Source organism: Lissotriton helveticus, chromosome 2_1 (assembly GCF_964261635.1).
Source record: "Lissotriton helveticus chromosome 2_1, aLisHel1.1, whole genome shotgun sequence".
Lineage (NCBI taxonomy): Eukaryota > Metazoa > Chordata > Amphibia > Caudata > Salamandridae > Lissotriton > Lissotriton helveticus.
Window position 1 is genome coordinate 794,822,582 of NC_136059.1, and position 22,595 is coordinate 794,845,176.

Sequence of the window (22,595 nt, forward strand, 5' to 3'; positions counted from 1 at the left end):
CATCAGTATACCTGCTCCATGTCCCAAAGACCCACACTTGCCCCACATTGATAATAACAACAGGGCAGAGGATGCAGACAGGACTAGTATCATTGTTCATGTGAATGTGGCCTGTGAGCAAACACCAATGCACTACATGCCTGTGAAAGCCAAATGATGCCCTAGGGCTTTCTAAACACTCACTGAGCATGGCTAACACTGAACAAGCTAAGCTTTTTCATGGTGTTGTCTAGCACGTGACATGCTGGCACATATCCCACGACACCTAAGAACTCTATGCAGACCACACACTCTCAAGTGAATGTACTTAGCACAAGGGACCCTCTTTGGCATTTTTGGACGTAGCGCCTTGGAACCTTGAAACCGCCCTGTGTGCCTGCCCAGTGAGGGGAACGACAGCGCCTCGCCAGACCCGCTTTGCGGGTCCCGCAGCGCTTTTCACCGGCAGAAGCTGTTTGCAGTCTGAGCTCCTCGGTGAGGAGTGCGGGGTAGGCAAGAGCGCCGGCGGGGCTGCGAGCACAGGAAGGGACTCCAGTGTCCAGGAGTCCCTGCACGCCCAATTGTCCACACCTGGGCTGCTCTCCCCGCTGGCCACGCCCCCCGCCAACGAACTGAAAAGCGGAGCCTGTCAGCTGCCCTTTGGGACCCTCTTTGGCATTTTTGGACATAGCGCCTTGGAACCTTGAAACCGCCCTGTGTGCCTGCCCAGTGAGGGGAACGACAGCGCCTCGCCGGACCCGCTTCGCGGGTCCCGCAGCGCTTTTCACCGGCAGAAACTGTTTGCAGTCTGAGCTCCTCGGTGAGGAGTGCGGGGTAGGCAAGAGCGCCGGCGGGGCTGCGAGCACAGGCAGGGACTACAGTGTCCAGGAGTCCCTGCGCGCCCAATTGTCCACACCTGGGCTGCTCTCCCCGCTGGCCACGCCCCCCGCCCACGAACTGAAAAGCGGAGCCTGTCAGCTGCCCTTTGGTACCCTCTTTGGCATTTTTGGACGTAGTGCCTTGGAACCTTGAAACCGCCCTGTGTGCCTGCCCAGTGAGGGGAACGACAGCGCCTAGCCGGACCCGCTTCGCGGGTCCCGCAGCGCTTTTCACCGGCAGAAGCTGTTTGCAGTCTGAGCTCCTCGGTGAGGAGTGCGGGGTAGGCAAGAGCGCCGGCGGGGCTGCGAGCACAGGCAGGGACTCCAGTGTCCAGGAGTCCCTGCGCGCCCAATTGTCCACACCTGGGCTGCTCTCCCCGCTGGCCACGCCCCCGACAACGAACTGAAAAGCGGAGCCTGTCAGCTGCCCTTTGGGACCCTCTTTGGCATTTTTGGATGTAGCGCCTTGGAACCTTGAAACCGCCCTGTGTGCCTGCCCAATGAGGGGAACGACAGCGCCTCGCCGGAGCCGCTTCGCGGGTCCCGCAGCGCTTTTCACCGGCAGAAGCTGTTTGCAGTCTGAGCTCCTCGGTGAGGAGTGCGGGGTAGGCAAGAGCGCCGGCGGGGCTGCGAGCACAGGCAGGGACTCCAGTGTCCAGGAGTCCCTGCGCGCCCAATTGTCCACACCTGGGCTGCTCTCCCCGCTGGCCACGCCCCCCGCCAACGAACTGAAAAGCGGAGCCTGTCAGCTGCCCTTTGGGACCCTCTTTGGCATTTTTGGACGTAGCGCCTTGGAACCTTGAAACCGCCCTGTGTACCTGCCCAGTGAGGGGAACGACAGCGCCTCGCCGGACCCGCTTCGCGGGTCCCGCAGCGCTTTTCACCGGCAGAAGCTGTTTGCAGTCTGAGCTCCTCGGTGAGGAGTGCGGGGTAGGCAAGAGCGCCGGCGGGGCTGCGAGCACAGGCAGGGACTCCAGTGTCCAGGAGTCCCTGCGCGCCCAATTGTCCACACCTGGGCTGCTCTCCCCGCTGGCCACGCCTCCCCGCCTATCAGCGCATGAGACTGTTGGATACTTGCTTATAGGTGATCAGTGCTACCGCTTCGCGGGAGCGCGCCGGGAGAAGCCCGGGACAAGGGCGGGACCGTCTGTGGCCGTCAGGGGCCGAAGGAGGCCGGGCTGGGCCCACCGTCTTTTGCCTATTTTACCTGATCCTAGCTGGACTGTGCTACAGGATATAGCCATGCCTTCATCGGCCCAAGGTGAAACTCCATCAAGGGCAGGGGGTAGTAACACTGGGACTCTGGATAACTTCTTTAAACCAGCAAAGGGGGAAGGGGGAAAAGATAGCTCCCTAGAGAAGCGTAGGGGTGAGCGTCGTCGCTCAATTGAATGTATGAAAAACCGACCTGTTAGCGAGATAATTCCCTACCCTAACTCCCAAGAGGAAAGCCCCAGCCAGGGTATTTTTGACTTATCAAACCAAGAGGGCGTTCCAATACTTTTACGGGATATTACTCCCAATCCCGGCGTACTTCCTGAACAGATCATGGAGGTCGCCCAACCACTAACTGATAGTAGTGTGATTGTTGACCTGAGTACCCAAACACCTCTGGTAGCCAAAACCAAGAAAAGTAAGTCTAAGCAATCTGTTGTGGTGGAGGTACATGGTCCTCCACCCAACAAGCGTAGAAGAAAGACAAGGGGTGGGCAGGGGAAAACTAAAATTCCCTACTCAGATTTCGGGAAAAATTACAAGCCGGCACACTCCCCTGATAGGCCCAGCGTGAAGGTATCTGTAGCCGCCTCCCCTAAGGGTAATAACACAACTACCGCTGTCGCTAACAGTGACCCAGGGACTAATCCACCCAACACAACTCCTCTTGCTGCATCCCTGGGGAGTATAGAATTTCTTTTAAGATCACTCCTATTGCCTATTAGTGAGAGTTTAAAAAAAGTAGAGGTCAGGCTCACTATCCTAGAAGCTACCCTAACTAGTCTGAACGCCGCTGCTAGCAAGCAGACCAAAGCCGCTGGGCCCAATTCTTCTTTAGGGACCCTCCCCCATTTACAAAAACCTTATCCAAACGTAGGACTTACACAGGGCACTCCAGTAGTTGCCCCCTTGCAACCACTTATGTCCATTCAAGTCCCATTCCCATCGAGTATCCCTAATATTGTGCCCTCCGAGATAGCAGTGGCAGCCCCTCATAGCCCTGCCCCAGGCACAAATCATAGGACCCTACCAAACGTTAGCACTTCCCCTTCTCCCTCGGCAAGGCCCGCTCCTAGACCACGGAGACAGGACCTGCCCCCGGAAGCTAACAACTTTATGGTGGTACTGGCGGGTGCCCCCCCACTTGAAAGGGGCGAAAATGAAAATTTCCAAACACTTAAGAGGAAAGTCATAAAGTGGCTCAACTGGAACAGACCCTTACCACCCCATTTTAACAACGAGATTACCATGGTTAGAAGGGTACCATGGCTGGGGAGGACGAGGAAAACAATAATAGGGGATTGCATTATGGTGTCCTTTCGAGACCCTGGCACCGTTTTACATATTTGCACAGGGTCAAATAGATCATTGGATTCCACTATACAGCCCTTGCCAGTCTCCTTCTTCTTCCCCCCCACCCGCATGCATTATGAGCCAGTACAAGGCAACTGGACAAGGGTAGAGCGGAGATCTAGATACAAGGATCACGTTCCATGTTCAGCTTATCAACCGCCTGATACACCCTTTTTCCATTATAATCGTTTTAACTGTTTGGGGGGGCTGGAAGGGGTTGATTGACTGTCTACATATCCAGCTCCCAAACCTGCGACCCCGGACAATGTTCCGGGTGTTCTCCCTGAGCCAGTTGGAACCATTGCAGACAACGCACCCGATGTAACAAACCTTGATCTAATTGGGATTGCTCCACCCGACATAACCCTTTCTGCAACTTCTACTACTGAGCATCTGAGACTCATTTGTTGGAATGTTGCTGGACTTGCTAACAAGCTGGCCATGCCAGACTGGATCACAGATATCGAGACTGGGGAAGTTTGTATGTTCCAGGAGACCTGGGCAAGGGAGGAATACACGCACCAGGGATACCAGTCATTCTTTATCCCGGCCAGGTGGGAGGGCAAAGGTCGTCCTTCGGGTGGACTAACAACATGGGTGGCATCCTACCTAGGCTGCGAGGCCTTACGCCTACCGGTACCATCTGACGATATCCTTGTGGTTCTACTGTCCTGGCCGAATAAAGCAAAACTGGCTTTGATTAACATCTATTCTAGGCCAGTGGGAGTTGCCAGGGAGTCACCCGCCATTGATGAGCTTTCAGCTTATTTAGCTGAAATACCGGGAGATCTACCCTACATAGTGGGGGGGATTTAAATTCCCATTTTGAGCCGCTGCCTGGCCTCCTAGAAGGCTTCCCGATGGATGAAGAGTGCAGGTGGTCAGTACCCCCGGTAGAAGCCCCTGCACCGAAGGCATGGACCCCCGTAGCGTTGCAGATCACAGCCTTAACCCTAAAGTTTGGAATTAGAGCCTGTAATGGGCGAACCAAGTCAGATGTCCCTAGTAGAACCACCTTTAACAGAGCGGGAAGAAAATCCCGCTTGGATTATGTTTTGGTACAGATAACTAACTGGCCTACTATTAGGGATTTTAGGGTTACCGAAAGGCTAGAAAGCGACCACAACGCTTTAGAACTTGATCTCACTCACCCTGGCCTACAATCCCCTGCAAAAACTAGCGAGGGAAACATACCTGAACTGCTGCTGGCCAATAATAAAAAAAGAATCAGGTGGGAAAAAATAGTCTTAAGCCAGGAGAAACTCCCGAAGCTTTATGCTGGGCTAATCCCTATCTTAGAGAGTGTAGGAGATTTAGACATCGAGAGGGGCAACAAAGAAACACTCGGCAAACTATATCAGGCCCACGAGGATCTCATAAAGGGTGTGGCTCCCATCCTATTCAGTAATGCACAAAGGTCGAGGAGAGGGCAACCATACAAATCCTTGTGGTACAATACAGCCTGCAAAAAGGCAAAAGGAGAACTCCTTAGAAATATTAGGGAGGGCCTAGGTGGAGAGAGGGTAAGAGAAAGCAGACGGGCATATAAAAAATTACTCGCCCATGCTAAAACGGAATGGGAGATGAATCAATGGGAGGAGCTCAGTAATTCCCTCACAAAAGGAGATCACAGAACGTTTTGGAGAGTAGTGAACGGGGGGTCGGGAAATCTCCACTCAGCCATTGAGCCCAATATCGCAGCTGGGGCGTGGCAGGCCCATTTTCAAACCCTCTATAGCTCAAAGTGGGGAGAAACCTCGAATGATGCTGGTTGTGGCCAGGTGGCATATGAGGGGGAGCCAATAACAGTGGGAGAGGTTAGGGCAGCAATAGCAGGTCTGACCTCGGGTAAGGCGCCAGGATTGGATGGCCTGCCCGGGGACCTGTTCAAGCAGGAACCCGATGTTTGGGCCCCATACTTTGCCGTTTTGTTTAACGGAGTCCTGGGTGGCATGGAAGTCCCAAGTACTTGGCTGGGGGCAGAGGTGGTTCCAATATTTAAAAAGGGCTCGCCCCTGCTCCCAGCCAATTACAGACCAATCAGCCTGATTGATGTACCACAGAAACTGTTTGGGAAGGTACTGCTGAATCGGCTACAGGACTGGGCAGAAGAAATGGGAGTCATCAGCCCCTATCAGGCAGGATTTAGGAAGGGAGTCTCGACAGTGGACCAGGTCTTCCGTTTGAACATCATTTATTGGAGGGCAGTGATTTGTGAAGGCGGCAGCTTATACACAATATTTGTGGATCTGAGAGCCGCCTTCGATCTGGTGCCCAGAGGTAAACTCTGGAGTGTCCTGTCTGAGATGGGCGTACCTGTGGACATCTTAAAAATTTTACAGAGACTACATCACAACAACTATGCCCGAGTGAGGTGTGGGAAGTCAGGGGGTCTGACAGACAGATTCCCCGTTGACAGGGGGGTCAGGCAGGGCTGTGTGCTCGCACCGACCCTGTTCTGCCTCTTTGTCAACGGGGTAATCGCCCACCTGAATGGCACCGAACATACTGACACTCCAAAATTGAACGGCAGCAGGGTGCCTGCAATCATGTTTGCAGACGACACCCTGCTGCTGTCCAAAACCCCAATGGGGATTCAGCGGATTCTCGATTCTTTTGTGGCCTTTTGTACAGATAGAGGCCTAGAAATTAATGCCGCAAAAACAAAATTCATGGTCCTGAATCCAAGTAAAAAATTGCGCCCAAATCCTTTATTGGGAGAGTCCCGCTTGGAGAGAGTCTCCACCTTCGAATACCTAGGTGTAACCTTGAATGAGACCATGTCATGGGGAACACACCGGACCAAGGCCAACCTTAAATTAGTACAGACCACTGGGGGTATCGCTCGGATGTTGAAAAACTCGACACATCGGCCGTTGGGACCACTCATTCAGATCTACAAAGCCCAGGCCAGGGGCGCTACTATGTACGGGGCGGAACTGTGGGGACACACACCAACTCGCTGTCTGTCGGTAACCGAGAACAACTTTATTAGACAGATAGCTGCACTTCCACCCAGCACTCCGCTCCTTCCCCTGAGGCTAGATCTGGGATTGAGACCAATAGCGGATGAAATAGGTCTTAGACCCATAGTGTTCTGGCGAAGATTGTGGAGTAGTGAAGCACTCTCTGCCTATAGGGCGGAATTGAGGGAGCTTCTAACCCATCCGAAAGCGTTACAGATCCCTTGGGTAAAACATATTCAAAAATTATGTACGATATTGGGGTTTCCTGATCTTTGGTCCGAACCTGCTGATGCCTCACTAAATATTTCACGTAGGGAATTGGTTAATGCCTATCACGCTCAGAAACTATTCACTGCCATGGAATGCCAGCGGGAGGGATCACTAACATCTGTATTTTTGCTAAGTAAGGACACATACAGGATGGAAAGGGTTCTGGACGCTATGTCCCCCGTGCTGGCCAGGAAGCTGTTTCTTCAATGGAGATACGGCATTTTGCCACTGCGAGCTTTTACCAGCTCCTGGACAAACCCGCCCTCCACTAAGCAGTGTCCAACATGTTCTTATGTTGAGGAAAATGATCTACATGTAGTCCTGTTTTGTCCAACCTATATGAAAGCTAGGAAATATTGGCTTCTCCCACTTATTAAAAACCTTGGTTGTAGGGAGTATCTCCCGATGTATAGAATTTTAAAAACCGATGTTTCGAACCTAACCGTGTTTGCACTGGCTAAATTTCTTATTAATGTCTGGCACATTCGCACTAGTTTTCTGAAGTCACAGCTCTTGTGTTAGTTTTAAGTCTTCCTAAATGTAATCTTGGTAGTTTTAATCTACAGAAATGAATGTATATATATGTACTATTGTCATTTGCGGTGATTTTATGGTGTATAAGTTTTATGTTGTTGTATATCTTTCATGGCCACATGGCCGAAATAAAGATTAAATACGATATCCACTTAGCACAATGGCGGTAAGCAGTATACAAGATTTAGATACATCATTCACTGCATGGTAGATATTTTAATGTACACACCAGGCACTCACTCTGAAGTACATTGCATCTCTCTCTGTCCCATAAATACACAATGGCTATCGTCACACTCACACATTAAGCACTCACCTGATCCCCTGGTTTCCCATATAGCTTGCTGTAGTTGGGTAGGAGGGCATCCAGCAGTGCCTGGTTCTCCCCCTCATTGAATGCAGGTGCTCTCTCCATGTCCAGCAAAATCAGGGCCCAGGGAATGCAGAGACAGCAGCAGTGTTGTCCTCTCAAATATTGTGCAGGCAAGTGCCCTCTCACAGCCACATGCAGCCTTAAATCTCTGCTGCTGAGGGGTGTTATTCTCAGGAAGACAGTGTGATAGGGCACATCACTTTGCATCCTATGTTTCATCCAATCCCATTACACATAAGGCCCTGACACACATTTGCATGGTTTGAAATTTTAGCTCCAGCTACACAACAAACATAGCAACATTGTATACTTTTGGCCAACTGAATTTTGCAGGACACCTGTAGGACATTCAAATATCAGTTTCCATGACAACCAGCCTGCATTCAGTGCATCCAACTCGTCCCCTAGGTGTTCCCTATGTATTTTCAGGCATCCACACACAAGTACGGTGCGTGAATTGTTGCTAACGCCATGTTTCGATAGTGATATGACCCGTACACCAGCACGCACCAGTGGGGTACGATGATCACTTGTATCGCGTATAGGCACAATGCATTGGTGAGACGACCCGTACACCCGCACGCACCAGTGGGGTACGCTACACACGTGTATAGGCACAATGAATTGGTGAGACGACCCGTACACCCGCATGCACCAGTGGGGTACGCTCCTCACTTGTATCGCGTATAGGCACAATGCATTGGTGAGACGACCTGTACACCCGCACGCACAAGTGGGGTACGCTACACACGCGCATAGGCACAATGCATTGGTGAGATGACCCGTACACCCGCACGCACCAGTGGGGTACGCTACACATGCGTATAGGCACAATGCATTGGTGAGATGACCCGTACACCCACACGCACCAGTGGGGTACGCTCCTCACTTGTATCGCGTATAGGCACAATGCATTGGTGAGACGACCCGTACATCCGCACGCACAAGTGGGGTATGCTACACACGCGTATAGGCACAATGCATTGGTGAGACGACCCGTACACCCGCACGCACCAGTGGGGTACGCTACACACGCGTATAGGCACAATGCATTGGTGAGACGACCCGTACACCTGCACGCACCAGTGGGGTACGCTACACACTTGTATAGCGTATAGGCACAATGCATTGGTGAGACGACCCGTACACCCGCACGCACAAGTGGGGTACGCTACACACGCGTATAGGCACAATGCATTGGTGAGATGACCCGTACACCCGCACGCACCAGTGGGGTAGTGTGCGTATCACATGCTCCAGTCAATGCATGCTCCAGTCAATGCAGTGCCTTCCACAGGCTCACGCATGGCACCATTACTATAGTGACAACAGGAAAACACATGGCAGGGATGTGGGTGTGAGTTCATCATGAGGATGTCCATGTATGTATTAACATGGCTGACCTACATTATCAGGCACCTGGTGTGGCACACAGTCAAATAGCAGAGGGCATGTGAACTAGTGGCATTGTTGATGAGTGATGTGCTGTGGAGACAACAGGGCAATCAGTTATGTGTCAAGAGAGCCAAGTAGCTTGCTTAACTGTCCAGGATGTATAGCCCATGGCAGGTTCACAAGTGATTTCATGTGTGTAATCAGTGGTGATTGTGATATGTACATTGTTAAAAGTATTGGCTTATTGTGGTACACTTTTTTCCCCACACATGTCGTGCAGGGCACCCCCTCTGCCAAGGCCGTTGCCTGACTTGGATGCCATGAGGGAACGGGATTGCATCTGGCGGTATAGATTCCCCCAGAAAATGATAGAGGATTTGACTGACCGGCTGGAACAACACCTACAACCGCGACACAGGTATCCAACTGCGCTGACACCCAAGGTAAAGGTGATGGCTGCCCTACATTTCTTTGACACAGGTATGTTCCAATTCACCATAGGTGATGTGGGGGGGATGTCCCAAACCATGTTTAGTCGTGTCCTCCGTGATGTCTTAGCTGCTATGTTGCAGCACATAGATGATTTCATTAAGTTCCCAACTCCACAAGAGTTGAACAATGTCAAGGGTGCATTCTATGCCCTGGTACGCATGCCACATGTAATTGGGTCCATTGATGGGACACATGTTGGACTGGTGCCACCACAGGCTCAGGAGCAGGCCTTCCGCAACCGGAAACAATACCACTCCATAAATGCCCTGGTGGTGTGTCTTGCTAACATGATGATTTCCCATGTTTGTGCACGGTTCCCAGGATCATGCCACGATGCATTCATCATGAGGCGGAGCAGGGTACCACAGATGATGCTGCAGCTGCGCAACCATCGGGCTTGTCTAGTTGGTGGGTATACACTATTACTCATGTATGTCTCAATGTCAATCATCTCTCTCATGGCTACTCATTGCACACTCATTGACATGATGTATTGTTGTAGGAGATGCCGGATATCCAAACATGCCGTGGCTCATGACTCCACTACGCAACCCCCGAACTGCCGCAGACCAGCGTTACAATAATGCACATGGCCAGACACGGCATGTGATCGAGCGGACGTTTGGACTCCTGAAGAGCCGGTTCAGGTGTCTCGACAAGACAGGCAGATCACTACCATTCTCCCCGCTCAAGGTGTGTGACATCTTCACCGTGTGCTGCATGCTGCACAACATGGCAGTGGAGGGGGAGGTGCCACTCATCCTGGATCCTGATGAAGATGACCATCCGCCCGTTGAGGACGAAGGCCTTGGCCAGGATGCTAGCGATGAGGAGGCGGACGGTGATATCCGGAGTCAACTCATGCGCAACTTCTTCTCATAACAGTGAGTACCTGTATGAGAGTGTGCAATCTTCCACCGTAGAGTGACATGTGTAGCATAATGTGTGTCCAGCAGACTGTACACAATATCACTTTGATGTTGGTGTTGCTGTGTCACACAAGTAAAGATGTCATGCCACACACATGAGCACAATGATTTCAGTTCGAATGTACAAGTGTACTACGTTGTCAGTGTATTGTACGTGACCATGTCTACATGAATCTATACAGTACGTGACCCCTCGTGTGCCTGTCCTTTCCAGGTTGCCCGGGCTGTTGTTTGTTTGTGTCATCTTGGTCCTCCTGCAATTCCTCTTGATGATAGCAACGTTGGGTGAATCTGCGTAGCCTGCACAGACATGTCGAAATCTCTTTTTGGTTAAGGATTCCAAACGGGCAGTTCATTGTTGTAATGGTTTGTTTTTGGGTAGAAACTGTTCCTGCGCATGTTGTAGGGCCAGACATAGATGTCCCATTGCCATGTATCAAATTGCATGTAGCGCCACTCCCATGTCAAGACAGTCACCTAACCTGACAGTCATCTGTAGTTGAGTTTAGAATTTGGTGAATGCATCAATGTGTGTTAACATTGACCATGACATATTGCGGATGCCACGGCTTGCCATTGTGTGTGACATCACAAACACAGGCACTGTGGAGAATTGCTGCCTCACTGTGTGCAGCAGGATGTGTAGAAATCATCCACTCAACCTTGTTGGCCAGTACAGTTTGTTTTCCTGTGAACCATGTTGTGGCGGGGTGGGCCAGTGTATGTCCCAAATTTTCTGTCAATTGGCCTGTGAGTCTGTTTGCATGGATGCATTGCCCCTTGTGGCAGTATGTCATGTCACTGTCACATCGTTACCTCAGTGCCGGTGGACAACACTGCTACGCTACCCTTCTCAGTAAGTTGATGTTAACTTTACTTTCCCATGATGCCAGGTATGTTGCGCTGATTACATCACCACGTTGGCCTGGAGCTAATGTTCACACTTACGTGGCAACAGTCCGTTGAGGTAAATTTCTGAAATCTCTTCTGCCATGCAGCATATCGTGGTCACGGTAGGGTTGTATCTTTTAGCATTGTGCCTATGTACTCACAGTTGATTTTGTTTATACATGCTTTTCCTGTCTAGCATAGTAAGGCACAGTTGCAAGAGGTAATGAGTGGGCCCTATGGGGCTTAATGTTGTTTTGGTTATTTCCTTTCTCATTTGAGGAGCTGCTTACCGCTCTTGCGGGTGATGTCAACTTACCCGTCATGACCCTCACTTATTCACATGGCTGAGTACGTATAGTTGGCTTTGTGTCATTTGCACTGCTAACCGTTACAATTCCTGAGATCGTGAGCATCAACCTTACACTGTGACGTCGTTCGTGACTGCATGGAACTAATTCCATTGTAGCAGCCTAGTGAGCGTCAAACATGCTCCATTTTGGAGAGAACCCCTAACAACTTTCATGTGTCCCTGTAGAAGGTTCTGATCTTGGCTCATTGCAAGATCTGTGATCACTAATAAGAGACAGTGGCAGTGGTTGCACTACACAGGTGTGAGTGGTACAGTGTAGATGCAAAGATACTCTGAGAATCTGTAATTGAAAGTATGGAATCCTCATGCATGTTTTGCTCTTTTTCAGATCTCCCTCCCTGCAGTTCCCATCCTCACCTTCCCTCGCCTGATCGCCCTAATGTGTCTGTCATTAGTAGTGAGACCAAGGGGATGTTGGAAGATGGAAAACTTCCAGCATCACACTACTCTGATGGTCACAGTTACAGACAGTCCCTGGAAGTTGTGTGGAGAGTGTATCACCAGCATAACAGGTAACATCATTGCATGAGTGTTATAGTCGTCTGAGCAATGCTGGACATGTAAATTGGCTGATGCAGCATGTCCTTGCAAGTAAGTTCATACTATTGTGTAGGAACTGTGTTTCACACTGTACATTGTGCCTCATTGCTGTCACCGCCAGTATCTTGGCAGTCTGCATGCATTCTATATGTCATTCTTTACAGTGAGTGATCATATGTGGTTATGTGTACACTCACAACAAGCATGCAGTTCTTAATGGCTAATGGACCATATTGTGCATGATGTACATGGTTGTGTATGTGTTCTGTTGCTTGATACACACAACGTGCAGGCTACTGCTGCTGACGCAGTGTGTCGTGTGCCCTGATTGGCATTATGCTGACTGGTCCTGTGGCCGTGATGTGTATTCAATGTTCACACATTTTCTGTGACTGACCCATGGGTAACCAGCCACTCCAGGCTCAAATAGACATGTCAATTTTTGCCTAGCAAGAATCCTTGGGTTGTGTGGCTGTTTAGCATGTTCAATTGCCCCTTCTGCCCTCATGTGTTCACTCCTCCTGGCTGCAGCATCCACAGCCACAACGTTGCACCGCATGCCCCAATCAAGCCACACACACCTATGAGATACTAATCCATACCTCCATCAATCCATCATTGGAGCATCCCGCATCTTGTCTGTGCCACTGTTGCACAACCGCCATGAAAAAGGCCGGTCCCTCAGCACCTTTAACATGCACACTGCTAGACACTCAGCTCATTTGATGACACATGTGACCACATCAGTAGGAAGTTGTTTAGCTAGCAACTCCCTCCCCTTTTCAATAGTGGTGGTTGATTGTCCTTGGCTCTCATAGGGGTACCAGGTGCAGACACACATGAATTTCACCACAATTAACATGAGGGGACATAGTGGTAGAATATTTTATCACCATATTATTATTAGTTAGTGATTCAGTGTTTGTATTTGCCTCTTTGTTCCTTACTCAGACGAAGACAGAGTGGCCGATGATGAGAAGTGGGTAAACTGGCAAATGTCTGTCAGGAACCCCCTCGGGTGTTGCTACCGTGAGGCACTCTCTCTTAGCTCTCTTCATTTTTACTTTAGTGAGTGGTATCAGACCTTGGTGTCAATGTTGTGTAAACGTAAAACACGACATGACCCTATGGATTATTGTAAAGGTACACCTCTGAGGCAGTATTTTAGATTGGCCATGTAACTCTGACATTGGTTGTTATGATTTTCTTGAGAGTTGGGTTTGGCCTTTTTGTGGTTGAAGTGTCTGAATGGGGTGCATCTTTTGCCAATGGAATCCACTTAGACTCCTTAGTATTAAATTGCAGATGTGATACAACAGACTCATGCCCCAGACAACCTCCACACAGTGAACAGCTGACAGTAATCCACCTGGTAACACGCTACCACGTACACACACATGACAGGCTCTCAGGCTGTGTGTGCAACTCATACTGACAACTCAACGCAGACACACTTAACAGTGCGTGTACGTACAACCAGGTCATGTGCCTCATACTGCACACACACTACTTCCAGCAGCACCACATTGTGGTGTATTACCTCGTTGACACAACACCACCACATATCACCTCAAAGGCTGTAATGTGGTAGTACGCAACCTGAGAACGCCACTCATGCCGGGAGATCACAGACGGATTTCCAAAAACCAAAGGGATCACACACCCAATCCAGGATTATGATTGGTCAGACTTGGCGGCCTACACCCTCTGAGTCACATCCAACACCATGGACACACTCTGCATTGTCAAACATCTGCACAGCCTGTTTCACACCAGCATCCTGAGCAGCATAATTGTAACTATCATCTACAGCTCTCCTACACTACACACAGATTTTGCCAAAGCCATCGCCAATTAGTTAATTCGTTATTTTGACGCACTACCTACCCGTGACGGTCTCAATGCGCTGGGGGGTGCTGGTACTGATCTAAACACACTGGCCTTGAGAATTATTGTGAAGGGCTGCAGGTCCTGGTTCTGTAGTTGAATTTTAGGGAGGGTGTACCATGTCTTGGAGTCGAGGTAGGAGATGGATCTGTCACTGTCCGTGTCATTTGGGATGTGAGGGACAGTGGCGAGTGCATGGTTGTTAGAGCAGAGGCTGCGGGTGGGCGTGTAGAAGTTGAGTTTGTGGTTGTGGTATGCTGGTCCTGCGTGGTGTAGAGATTTGTGTGCGTGGATGTGGATTTGGAAGCTTATTCTGTTGTTGACAGGGAGTCAGTGCAGGCCTCTGGGGTGTTGTGTGATGTGGTCGGGTTGTAGTAAATGAGGATCAGACGTGCCGATGTGTTACAGATGTGTTGCAGCACTCTCAGGAGTGTGGTTGTTGTAGCTGCGGAGATGGCTTTCACTTACTCAAGTCAGCTGTTGGAGAGGGGCAGGGTGACAGTATTTTGTATATTACAGCTGATCCATTATAAGATCCTGAGGCCCATTCAGAGGATGTTGGAGCAGAAAGCAGAGATGGGGTAGTCCTGCTTGGTCATGGGGAGTGAGTGGTCCAGGATGGCCCACAGGTAGTGTGCGTGTTTGGTGGTTTATGGTGGTGTTTCTAGTGAAGTTGCCCACCAGGAGTTGTCACAGGCTGAGCTGGATGGGCCGAGGATGTGTTCCTCAGGAATTTCAGGATTCTGCATCAACCTGCTGTACTTACTCCATTCCGCTACAGCCGTGATTCCTCTGTGGAGGTAGATGTTGCCAGTGTGTGGGGCCTTGGTGAGGGATATGATCAAATGTGTGTAATTGGCATAGTAGATGATATTGAGGCTTGGTTGTTGTGCCACATGGGTGAGTTTTGCCATGTGGATAATTAAGTAAATTGGGCTGTGGGATGATCCCTGTGTGACGCTGTGGATGGTGTCAGTGGTATTGTAACAGTACTGTGGGAGGCAGATGCCCGTGGTTGTGCCGATGGGAAAGGATGTGGGCCAACCAGGGCACTCGCCTTGCTTACTATGTCATGGATGTGTACTGTTAGGGTGCCGTGTGCAACCGTTTGATAGTCTGCTGATAGGTCCTGATGGATGTGGGCGTCTGTTTCTCCTTTGTCCATGAGTATGCAGATGTTGTTGGTGTCGGCTATGAAGGCGGGGTCCATGCTCTGTTTGATGTAGGATCTAGACTGTGTTGGTTCTATGATGTTTATTAACCCTGGGCGTAGTGGGCGTAGTGGGGCTTCGTGGAGCTACGTGAAGTGGGCGAGAAACTACGCCCACCTCCGCACTCCGCGTAGCCCCACTACGCACCGCAGGCCTCCCTCCCGCCCTCCCTAAATACTTTAAATTAAAAGTGGAAAAGAATGAAAAGGCACTTACCTTGCCCGCCGCTGCCCGCCGCTGCCCGCCGCGTCCCCGGGGCTCGCTATCTTCATGGCTTCCGTCTTGTGTATCTAATGCGCATGCGCGGGCGACCGCGCATGCGCATTTCTCGTGAGAAATGCGCATGCGCGGCCGCTCGCGCATGCGCATTAGATACACAAGACGGAAGCCATGAAGATAGCGAGCCCCGGGGACGCGGCGGGCAGCGGCGGGCAAGGTAAGTGCCTTTTAATTCTTTTCCGCTTTTAATTTAAAGTATTTAGGGAGGGCGGGAGGGAGGCGGGTGGCGGCCAGCTACGCTCCGTCTGCGGAGCGTGCATAGTGCCGGATTCTACGCCTGCTACGCAAAATGCGTAGAAGCCGGCACTACGCACACTCCGTGCACGGAACGTAGCCGCCCGCCCAGGGTTAATGTTTATGTCTTTGAGGTTGTGGGTCAGCTGTCTGTTGATTATATTCAACATGACTTGTTCTGGGAAGGGGAGCAGGGAGATGTTCTGGATGTTTAAGATGTATTTGTGGTCCACCTTAGGTTTATTCAGTAAGGCAGTGAACACACCTTTGTCAATACTCTCTGTGAAGGTTGTCGTCTTCAAGGAGAAGTAGGATATTTTAATGGAGAAGTGGTGAGATTGCTCTTCTGCCTTGTTAGGAAGAGTGGATATGCCATGGGTCAGATGGGGATCCAGAGTGAATGTTTTCCTTGCTCATGATGGTGTCTTCAGTGCGGACGTTGTAGCAGCCAATACGGTCAATTTTGTGGATGTTTGTCGCAGGGGGGTTGTTTCGGTAGTGGATGTGGGGCTGGAGGAGTAGATTCTTTTGTGGATGTGGTTGATCTTACCGTGAGCAAAGTTGGCCAGTGAGTCACACAGGTCTTGTGATGGTGGAATGTTTTATGCGCTATATTTGGCTGTAGAGAGTTGTTTGGCAATGTTGATGTGCTATTTGCTGTTGTGTGCGTTGCTGTATAGCCGGTCCTTGATGGGTGTCCTGTTGTTGGTAATGAAGTGTTGGTGGTGTATGCGGGGGGCACTCAGGTGTACGTTGAATGTTTTTTGTGACAGTTTGCAGTACGTGCTCCTCTACAGCTTACAAGAGGTGGATTTGGACGTCCGGGGATCTTTGTTGAAGCATGTGGCAATGTGGTTGTTGTGTCAGGTGGCGGAGGACTTGATTGGGATGAAGGTGTATGCGCAGTTGGTGCTCCACTGTATGAGGAAGATGGCAGTGGTGTGGGGGTTGGCGTTGTTGGCTTGTGGGCCCAGGGTAAGGGTGGCTGTCAGTTAGTCTTGGTTGAACTTGCACCTGCAGCTGCATGGCATGGTCTGTGTGCAGGGGGATTGTGTTTGCTTTCCTGAAGGTGAAGTGTAGGCTTCTGTGGTCTTTCCAGTGTTGTGAGGTGTTGTTGTTAGATGAGATGTGTTGAGTTACTGCAAAGATGGGGTCATGTGTGTGTCTAGCATTGTGGGTGTGGGTTGTCACTTATTGTTGTAATCCAAGGTTGGCAAGGTTGTCCATCAGGGGGGTGGAGTTTACGTCATTGTTGTAATTACGGTGATAGTAAATTGCCCCAAGGAGGATGTAGTCCGTGTAGGTGAGAGCATGCGTGCTGATGAGGTGAGCGATGGAGTTGGTGAATAGTGTTGGGACTCCAGGTGGTCTGTAGATGAGTGTTCCTCAGAGGGTGTTGTTTGTGTGGATCAGTAAATTCATGTTTTAGGCAATGTGGAGGGTGTCGTTGTTGTTGGTAATGACTATGGGATGATTGATGTGGATGATGGGAATTCCTCCTACCACTCTGTCAGTGTGGTGTTAGCGGGATTTGTCATTTCCTTCAGGTAGGTCTATGATGATGTCTGTTGGCAAGGTGGTGTTCAGCCTGGTTACCGTCCACAACACCAGCCAGCCCTACTACAGCAACTACCTCTACACAGGAACAAGAACGTGACTTACGGAGTACTTGTGGAAATGCAGGGTGCATGCACACACCTCATCCTCAACGTCCCCTGCTGCTGCCACATGACCATCCGCCTGAGATATCTACAATGGTCCCACAGTCAAATGCAGTTTCACCTTCATACTCATCAGCCACACACATTCGGCACTCCACAGACCCAGGCTAAATAAATGATATGGATGTCTAACATCTAACACCCTATTGCCCACAGTCCCTATTGGCACCCTCGGCCAGGCCATAAATCTTCACATCCACAGTACAACAGCATGTGGCTGCTACTTCTCATTCCTCATTAGACAGATCCTGGTGCTCCCTCCGTGGACACCTGGCATATTTGCCATGCTCTTGACGCCTCACACACTCTTGTATGACTGTCTGTCATTTCAGTATTTCAAGCAAACCCCATCTTCTGCAGTTAGTAACCATCACGGGTGAGCATTGCTATCCATGTATGTAACTTAGGCTATTTTGTGACCTATGTATTTCCACTGCCTAAAAAAATCCATGTGTGTAGATGGCAATAGTTTGCAGGAGACGGTGGCATTTGAAGACATTTCACCTCGCAAAATGTATTAGAATCTGACTACATACAAATACATCAATGCTTTTAGTGCAAGTGAGATTTATTTTTTACTCTTGTGCATGTAATGTGAGTAGGTGCTGTACAAGAATGGGGGAATCCAAAGTTCAGAGCGGGAGATGTGATGCCTTACAGTATGGGTCAACAGAGTCCAGGCCACAGTGCTTGGCATCATTGGGCACATAGCGACCAGCAAGTCAATGTGGGAGAGTGTTAAAGTCTGTAGCAGGGTTTCTGTTCTCCCACAGAACTGTGCACAGAGGATTGGAACCTCAGCGAATTAGGGTGACCCAAAACTCACCTTAGTACCCAACAAACCCCTTACCGAGCTAGCTACAGTGTCTGATTGGTCATAACAAACTCCCAATGTTTAGACAAACCAGAACATGAGCTTACAATACCTCAGGTTACGTGGAACACATGAGCACTCTTTCGTTATACAATCATTTCAAACCAGAATGTGGAGTAAAGAAGAACACGTGAACATTTGAAATATTTATTTACTAATGCCGTCTTCTCAGGCGCAGTATCTTAGATAATACAAGGAAACATATTATCAAAAGCAAAGTTATCAGCATAGTTACTAGTCCATAAAAAGTGAATGGTGACAGCATGTTAACATGCTGTAAATGAATAAGGGTTAACAACACTTATTTCTCACCCTCCCTAGCTCGCATATTATATTAATAGCTAAGAAGGTCTCTTTGGGTTGAATTAGGGCGGGCCCATACCTCAGGATCCTAGAATGAAGGGATCACATCAGCATACACCAGCTCTCTCTGCATGCGAACAGCATCAAGTGTGTTATGTGTGCCTCAAGCAAAGCAATATAAAACCCGCCTAAAAGCCAAAGTTGGCAGAAGCTGCACTTATGTTATGTCTAAGAAGGCGCGAAGATCAGACCTCATAACAATTCAGTATCTTGTTGTTCCTGAAGCTTCAGCACTCCCTGTACAGACATAGTTTATTGAGCAAAGCTGATATCATATTATTCTCATGTAAACCACAACGAACTACTAGGTTGAAAGCTAAATCAACAATTAAGTGTCGTGTGCAGAAGCAGCAAAAGAAAAAATGGCGTTTAAACATGTAATGTGCCTATGCTAACTTAACGCATTATAAAGATATATAGTAGCTATATGACAAGTCAATAGGGTGATGCTGTTGCACACATAGGCAAGATGCCAGAACAGGTGACCTGGGAGTTGTTCATGGCCCTATGCCTCTCAACGTCTTGAACGTGGATGACCAACCTTCCTTGGGGGACCCTCACGTGCAGGCCTTGGCGATGCATGGGAATCTCCATCTGACAATTCAGCCTCCTCCTCCCTCCCTGTGCCTGTTGTTGGTCTTTGCCTAGATGTTTCTGGCCTCGTGACACTGGGAGGGTGCTGCATGTTGCCAGCGATCAGACGGAGCGATTGGTTGATTTCCTGATGCACCGTCACGAGCTCATCCAGTCTTGCCACCATCCGTCCCTGGTGTCGTTCTTGACTGGCATGTAGCTGGGCCTGCTGCTCTGTCATTTTGTTGAGGGCCTCCACTACCAGGCTGAACTCCCTGGTGTCCCGCCGGTATTCATCCATGATGTCTCAGAGTTCGGACATACCGGGCCCTGCAGCTGGCTGGTCAGGTTCTCACCTCAGCCTAGCGCCACTCCCACCACCCCTGCCCGCACGAGCCGGTCTGACGCTTGTGGGCGCATCATGTCGACGGGACCCATTAGAGCTGGCAGTGGAGGTGTCGTCTGCCACCTCATAGGTGCCCGGCGAACGATGTCCCTCATTGTCAGACAGGCTCTGTTGTGTATCATGGGCTGGGCTCCGAGCTGTCTGCTGGGATGTGGCGGGAATGGGTGCGGTGGTTGGCACAGATATATCTGTTCAAGCTGCTGCAGGGGTTTGGGATCCAGAGGGGCTTGGTTGGTTGGGGTCATCCACAGTGTGTTGAGAGGCTTCAGTTAGGGTGGGGTCACTGCCGTGCTGAGCCTAGGACTGGGTTCCTTATCCCCCCTGGTTGGGGGTAGTTTCCACACGTTCCCCTGTGGGTGTGAGAGAGAAACAGTGTTAATGCACTATCATGTAACATCCAAATGTAATATACATAGCCGTTTTCAATGTTCACCCTGCTTCGTATTTTAGAAAGTGTTCACTTGTGTATGTGTATGTTGTGGGCTGAGATTGACATGTGATCAGGGCTGCTTGACATGCTGGGTACTGTCTTTTGATGCAAGTCACAGCCATTGCTGTGTCTTGTGCGGCCAGCACCACACAGTTCAAGATGTGCTCTGTGTGGCCCAATCTGCACAATGCAGTCTGAATAATTAGTGCTGGTGCAAGCATGCACAGGGTTTTTATGCTGCATGTTTATGATGGCGACTGATTTGAATTTAGCTGATTTCATCATGCTACTTTAGAGAGGGTTTGCAGGGCCAAGACAGACACCCACTTCCAACCCCCCAGGAGCAGTACACCCTCTTCAGGCACGGGGCTTTAGGACGTGCCACTTCTCTATGATGCATTACCTTGTCAATACCCATGTCCATGGTGCTACTTGAGTGCATCCACAGCTTCACCAAGCTGTGGCAACAGCACTGTGTGAGAGGCACAATGGACATGTGATTCTGCACTGTGGTTTTTTTGCTTGCATACTTTATCAGTATTTTTGGGGTTTAGTTACATGACAATTGTGACAGTGGTGCACTCCATTGTCTGTCCCCAGGGGCTCAGTTTCTGTAAGGGGTGTGTGTGACAGGCCATGGTAGTAGTTTGAGTGTGATTGGCAAGTAGCCGTCCCTCATAGTGTGTCTGTCCCCCCATGTAGCATGCTGCCATTATAGTGTTTGTGAGTTCCTGTGCAAGATATCTTCACCTGTCCTGGTGTTAGTGTTTGCACTGGTCACAGGAGGCCCATGTTTTGCCTACACCAGGGCCCAGGGTCAGCTATCTTGTCAGTACTATCACACTCCCTGTGCATTTAACATGGTGCATGGGTGTGTACCTGGTCCATATGGCTTGAGTGCTGCCTCATACCATACATCTTGCACTCTCTCCCCCTCCCCCTTGCTGCCTTCTGCAACTCCCCTTGCACCCCCCTACTGTTGGCCACTGCTGGGAGTCATGGCCACCCCCTTCACACCCCCACACCCCCCTACTGTTGGGACTGCTGGGAGTCATGGCCACAGCCCCCCTCACCCCCCTACTGTTGGGCACTGCTGGGAGTCATGGCCACTGACCCCCCGCCCCCCCCACACACCCCCCTACTGTTGGGCACTGCTGGGAGTCATGGCCACCCCCCACACCCCCCAACACCCCCCATACTGTTGGGCACTGCTGGGAGTCATGGCGACACCCCCCCCACACCCCCCAACAACCCCCCACACCCCCCTACTGGTGGGCACTGCTGGGAGTCATGGCCACCCCCACACCCCCTAACACCCCCCTACTGTTGGGCACTGCTGGGAGTCATGGCCACAAAAACACACACCCCCACACCCCCTACTGTTTAGCACTGCTGGGAGTCATGGCCACACCCCCACACCCCCCAACACCCCCATACTGTTGGGCACTGCTGGGAGTCATGGCGACACCCCCACCCACACCCCCCAACACCCCCCTACTGTTGGGCACTGCTGGGAGTCATGGCGACACCCCCCCAACACCCCCCACACCCCCATACTGGTGGGCCCTGCTGGGAGTCATGGCCACACCCCACCCCCACACCAAACACCCCCCCACACCCCCCTACTGTTGGGCACTGCTGGGAGTAATGGCCACAGCCCCCCCACATCCCCCAACACCCCCCCACACCCCACTACTGTTGGGCACTGCTGGGAGTCATGGCCACACCCCACCCCCACACAAAACACCCACACCCACACCCCCCTACTGTTGGACACTGCTGGGAGTCATGGCCACAGCCCCCCCACACCCCCAACACCCCCCCCACACCCCCCTACTGTTAGGCACTGCTGGGAGTCATGGACACACACCCCCAAAACCCTACCCCCGCACTGCTAGGAGTCCACCCATGTTCCATGAGTTGTTTGTATACTCACCAGGCTCAACGGCTCCTTCAATTCCGTGAACTCCCACCGGTGGTAACTTTCTCCTCCCAGGGATGGTATTTTGCAGGTCTGCGGGGAGGTCCACCTCCAGTGTGATGAGCGTTGGCGTAGTCGTCATCCATCTTGCGCTTGACCATCCTCCGCAGATCGTACCACCTGTTCTGGCAAACCGGCCTGGTGCGCCTGATGGGTGCAACAGCATTCACCTTCTCGACTATCCTCTCCCACAAGCGTGTCTTCTCAGCTATGCTGGTCTGTCTGACCAATGCACCAAACAGCTGTGGATAGACTTGGATGACCTCATCTGTAAGGATCTCCATCTCCGGGTTAGTGAACTTTGGACCCTTTGGTGTGGTCATGGTGTGGGGTGTATGTGATGGGGGGTGATGGTGTGTATGAATGAGGGTGTGTGGGTCAGATTGTGAAGGGGGTGGTGTGTGTGAATGAGATAGGGTGTATGTGTGAAGGTGTGCGGCTGCAGTTGTTG